The 6,109-nt window shown below is 42.7% G+C and overlaps 1 long non-coding RNA gene across 1 annotated transcript; it reads right to left on the reverse strand.

Moving 5' to 3' along the window:
- Positions 1 to 4,295: 4,295 nt before the first annotated feature.
- LOC120995008 lies at positions 4,296 to 5,696 on the reverse strand. The gene is made up of 2 exons (XR_005777514.1): positions 5,268 to 5,696; positions 4,296 to 5,221 (listed from the first exon to the last, which is right to left on the reverse strand). It is a non-coding gene; the product is annotated as an uncharacterized LOC120995008 (long non-coding RNA).
- Between the last annotated feature and the right edge of the window lie 413 nt (positions 5,697 to 6,109).

Below are 6,109 nucleotides of genomic sequence, written 5' to 3' on the forward strand. Positions count from 1 at the left end.
ATAATAAAGCCTTTATTCTTTAACATATTCACGGGTACTGCACTATGTTGCTGATCTTTTGAAAGGTTACCTTTGCCCTGTGAAGTTTCGGTCGGCAGTGTGGCGTGTTCTTGTGGGATATGAACGAACTACGCTTTCCTTCTACAAGGCGTTTCCAACTCTATCTCCTTAGAAGCGCGGACCTGCATTTTTTTTATCTACATTGTGTCAATCATGTACGATTAAAGTTACTATTATTATGCGGATAAGGCATTCTGTACACTTCAGTGTCTTAATTGCTACTTCCCCCTCCCATTGGTTGACAGGGCCAGGCATCTCACCTGACCCTGTAATCCTGCGCTGTAGCCTGCACGATCGGCGAATGTGCTGTACATCTGCACTACTGGGGAAGCCAAAGCATATGTACTGCACGCGTGCCAATAGTGTAGACTACAGCGCAGGATTACAGTACCAGGCGACATGCTTGGCCCTTTCCTTCAGAGGGAGAAGAGATTGGAGGTTGAGACGCAGTGTCTGAGGGGCTCGGCCCGTTCCTTGGTGTGCAATGTTTTGCCGTGATGTTTTGCATAATAACAAAAAACTACTCAGCAGTATCAACCCTACCAGGCATTGTGTCTGGTTTGAGAGGGTTGATCTTGCTGCCAGGTCCTCGTTAAACTTGTTTTACTCCTTTATTCAGCAGTAACATTGAGAAGGGGAATTGCAGCCAAAACTGACATTTGTAAAACCTTTGCTCTTAACCATTTTGAGAATCATCAGAAAGGTCTTTGTTGTAAAAGATAAACCGTGCCCGTGTCCTTTACGGTCCGCTATATGTGATCATTGTACAGTCTAGCATTACAATGGCCAGTTCTCTGCTACATTTTCTTGGATTTGTATTAGAGAATCACAGACAAGATGGTCATATCTATACAGATTAGACTGAAAAGGAACCGTCTTCAAGTCTTGCTCCTACATTATCGCAATTTTTATTAATAAAACCAGTATACTACAGAACCTCTTAGGCCCCTTTCACACGGGTGAGTATTCCGCGCGGATGCGATGCGTGAGTTGAACGCATTGCACCCGCACTGAATACCGACCCATTCATTTCTATGGGGCTGTTCACATGAGCGGTGATTTTCACGCATCACTTGTGCGTTGAGTGAAAATCGCAGAATGCTCTATTTTGTGCGTTTTTCATGTAACGCAGGCCCCATAGAAATGAATGGGGTTGCATGAAAATCGCAAGAATCCGCAAGCAAGTGCGGATGCGGTGCGATTTTCACGCACGGTTGCTAGGAGATGATCGGGACCCGATCATTATTATTTTCCCTTATAACATGGTTATAAGGGAAAATAATAGCATTCTGAATACAGAATGCATAGCAAAATAGCGCTGGAGGGGTTAAAAAAAAATAGTAATAATAATTTAACTCACCTTAATCCACTTGATCGGGCAGCCGGCATTGCTTCTGTCTTCTTTCTTTGCTGTGTGCAGGAACAGGACCTGTGGTGACGTCACTCCGGTCATCACATGATCTTTTACCATGGTGATGGATCATGTGATAACTGGAGTGATTTTACCACAGGTCCTGTTCCTGCACACAGCAAAGACAGAAAAGATGCCGGCTGCGCGATCAAGTAGATTAAGGTGAGTTAAATATATTTTTTTTTTAACCCCTCCAGCGCTATTTTACTATGCATTCTGTATTCAGAATGCTATTATTTTCCCTTATAACCATGTTATAAGGGAAAATAATACAATCTACAGAACACCGATCCCAAACATGTACCAAACATGCCGATTTTTCTCACGCGAGTGCAAAACGCATTACAATGTTTTGCACTCGCGCAGAAAAATCGCGCATCTTCCCGCAACGCACCCGCACATTTTCCCGCAACGCCCGTGTGAAAGAGGCCTTACCCTAATCTAATCCAGACTTCTCATCATAGCAGTCTGTAGTATATCTTTATGATAACGGACACCAGGTTATATTACACATGCAGTGCATGATGGACGCTCCATTACTGTATATATCTTCTTCTGCAGGAACATTGGTTTAAAATCTGCAACGGTCCACTGCAGCAATTCACATGGTCATATAGTTTATTTCAAATGTGCAGCCTATTCTGAGAAGTACAAGACACAAGAATCCATTATTGGTTCCATATTTCCAAATGTATTTTAATATGATTGTGTGTCTACAGCTCTGGCGTATTGAATTTTTTTGGCAGGCGGGGACGGGGACGAGCCTTCCTAGCGTCACCCGCGATGCTAGGGAGACTCCCCCCCCCCCCCCCCCCGACACCAGATGTTTTCATCCATGTACAGGGAGAAGCTGGAGCGGTACCGGAAGCGGGGTAAGTATATCACCTGTGAGGGGCCCGGCACATGGGGAGGCCGTTTTTAGAACTTGGATAACCCCTTTAATGTATAAATAATTATTAGTAAAAGAGATAATGTTTATTTCCTTAGTATTTCTTATTAACTTTTATAATTTACATTTTTTACAAATAAATCCCACCAAATCAGTGCATTCTAAATGACAGTACACCTGGTCATTAGAGGTAAACTGTCATCAGGTGGTTTAGGCTGCATGAAATCCAGTCAGAGTCTTAAAGGGGTTGTTTGAGATAAATAAAAACTAAGGGAGTCATTTATCAAACTGACGTAAAGTAGAACTGGCTTAGGCTACTTTCACACTAGCGTTCGGGGCTCCGCTTGTGAGTTCCGTTTGAAGGCTCTCACAAGCGGCCCCGAACGGATCCGTCCAGCCCTAATGCATTCTGAGTGGATGCGGATCCGCTCAGAATGCATCAGTCTGGCACCGTTTGTCCTCCGCTCAGCAGGCGGACACCCGAACGCAGCTTGCAGCGTTCGGGTGTCTGCCTGGCCGTGCGGAGGCAAAGGGATCCGTCCAGACTTACAATGTGAATTGTCAATGGGGACGGATCCGTTTGAAGTTGACACAATATGGCTCAATTTTCAAATGGATTTGTCCCCCATTGACTTTCAATGTAAAGTCAAAACGGATCCGTTTGCATTATCATGAACCAAAAAAAAATAATTTATTTTTATATATTTTTTTTTTGTTCATGGTAATGCAAACGGATCCGTTCTGAACGGATCTAAGCGTTTGCATTATAGGTGCGGATCCATCTGTGCAGATACCAGACGGATCCGCACCTAAACGCAGGTGTGAAAGTAGCCTTAGTTGCCGATAGGAACCAATCAGATTCCTCCTTTATGGGCAACTAAGTCAGTTCTACTTTACACCAGTTTGATAAATTTCCCCCTATGTCAGTAAATGTCATAAAATGACCAAATAAAGGCATACTCTCCTCTTTCTCCCTAGCTGCTCCCAGCCTCGTACTCTGATCTTCTCTGCTGGTGTTTGTATTCTTGGCTGCAGCAGTGACATCTCGTAAACACCACAGCAGCCATTCACTGGCCTCAGCAGTCACATCCCTTATAATGCTACGGTCAGTGATTGTCAGCAGTGCAGGACGAGAGTGCAACGCTGAAAACAACAAAAGAGTGTCACTTTTTATGGCATTTACTCCTGCTGCCCGAGTTTTTATTTAATCTATTTTATGACTTTTTCGCACCTGGCTCTGCTTAATTGACAGGACTTTGGGTGCTTTGACACAGACCAGTGATCAAGCAGGTTATCGGGAACGAAGCAGACATTCCTGATAATTGTCTGATCGTCACATGCAATCACCTCCGCTGTATGGAGATATGCGATCTCTTGTCCCCCATTGTTCCTGAGCAACAGATCGTTGTTTAGACAGTAGGATCTGCCACATAGGAAAGATGATTTTTGGTGCCGGCAGAACAACACAATCACCTGATCAGTGAGCTCGTTCATCGGGTGATCCCTGGCACCTTTTACTCAGGCCAAAATGCTCATCCCCGATAATCTGCCTGGTCATCGGTCTGTGTAATGCAAACAAGAAGAGATTTGTCAGTCAAGCCAGGGTGGGGAGAAAGCACACATTGGACACCTAACCACATGCCCAGACTCATCACTCTGTGCCTGGCTCATTCTTTGAAACCACGTTCTCTCATGAGAAACCCTGTCAGGATTTCATGCTGCCCGTGGTTTAGACAGAATGAACCCGATGAAGGGAGGAAATTCCATTGTCATAAAGTAGCTAAAGAATAAAGAATCATTTGTCATGTTCCATCTTGCACAATTAACTACTCTGCTGTCAAGTCCGTTTGCTTGTGAGTGATAATTGCCTGTCTACAGTTTTTCCTTAAAGCATGTAATTACTATGGATCCCCATACATGATCACATCAGACAACGACGTTTGAATCCTTTTTTTTTATGCTTATACGTGGATTACAGTACACTGGTAATCTTCATATACTTTATATACTTTTATACTCTCCTGGAAAAAAAATAAGCAAAAAACAGCAGAAGCGAAGAGCACAGTTTCAACCAGCAGTGAGGACATTTTCACTTGGCACCAGAATCCTGGATGCAGGCAGATACACAGTCGCATGACGCAAGGCACTTTCAGCAGTGTCACATTCACTGGAGCTTAAGCCCACCTCAAGGCGGGTGTTGAAGATGGGCACCATTGTAGCATACTGAAGAATTTACCATTAAGTCCAAGGCTAAGTCTCCAGCGACAGTAAAACAGGTTTATTATTCAGTTGTACAAAAAAGTTAATACCAATCACCCTTGAACATGTAGATACTGGCAGGTTTCTTCTTTGGTACCCAAAAGCTTCTCATTAGGATTTGTGCCTTTGTACTCTTTCCTTACTTTTTCAAACTTTACACTAGTTAACCACTAGAGGATTTATATGCTATTTAAGTTTCCATTGTGCATGAGAAAAATATACGTAGCAATTTTTTTAGTAAAACGTATATATTTTGACTCTCATTGGAGTCATAACGGATGCTGTGCTGGATCTGTTGTACCACAAGGCTCAATGGGCATCTATGAATTATTATGGACGTCATTGGGGTTCCATTGTGGTTTGTCATTTTGATGGCATGTTGTGCTGTTATTGTCATCAATTCTAATAGAATGGTGTGATGTCTACATTACTGAAAGCTCAAGGAACTTTCGTAGATAATAAAAGCAGTAATGGCCCATGGATCAAGATCTGAAGTTTTTATTTTATCAAAAAATATATAAAGATTAAATAGCAATGAGTATCACTATATCCTCTTTCCATATACAGTAAAATTCCTTCTGATTCAAAAATTCTTCATGGAACTATTCGTCTCTTGCTGGATTAGCAGAAAATCCAGCACTTATTCACCTTGAATGACATCTTTATTTTCTGATGTTCTGACATATTCGCAATTCTCTGTCTCTCAGCATTAGCCCTTGCAAACATCAAAACCAGAAACATCAGTTTTGGAGGCCCGAAAAACCTAGATCCTCTGGCCCTCCCACCCAGAAGTTAGATAACTGAGGACAACGTAGATGTACGTTAATTGCCAGATTACTGGAATAGTTGAAGTGATTCTTCTTGTTTAGTATGAAGCATCTTGTAGTCTGGGTTGCACTACCAAATACCAGAAATACTGTAGAGACAGAGCCACCATGTCCTGGATTTTGTCTTCCATATCCATTCCTAATAGGAGCCACAAAGGAAGGCTTCCAGCAGAAAATGGAAAATGTAGCGTTCCACAAGTAAATTGAACTAACTGATCTTAACCACTTAATGACTAGGCTTTAAAGGGTCCAGCGGCAAACTTTTGTTTTAATAACCATTGGTTATTAAACTCTTGGCACAAAATGACATACGTTCTTAATCTGTGAGGTGTATTTCTGCTGCAGTGCCATATATGTACATCATAGAGATCACACTGGCACAGGAGCTGTAGCTATACAATCATGGCGGGAGTCTGGTTGTGACTGACAGTAGGACTTCCGCTGCAACAGTCAATATTAGAGATGACCACATTCCTGGAAATACAAGCCCTTAGCTGCATCTAAGTGGTTATATCAAGGGAGAGGGCTCACACTGTCACCCCACTCACCCCCTCTACAGGGTCCTGATGGGTTGCTAACAGCAGGGCCAAATAGAATAGAATAATATACTGCAATACAGAAATATTGCAATGGATTATATCACCAGTCAGTCCCCAAGTGGGA

The sequence above is a fragment of the Bufo bufo genome, chromosome 3 (genome assembly GCF_905171765.1).
Source record: "Bufo bufo chromosome 3, aBufBuf1.1, whole genome shotgun sequence".
NCBI classification, from domain to species: domain Eukaryota; kingdom Metazoa; phylum Chordata; class Amphibia; order Anura; family Bufonidae; genus Bufo; species Bufo bufo.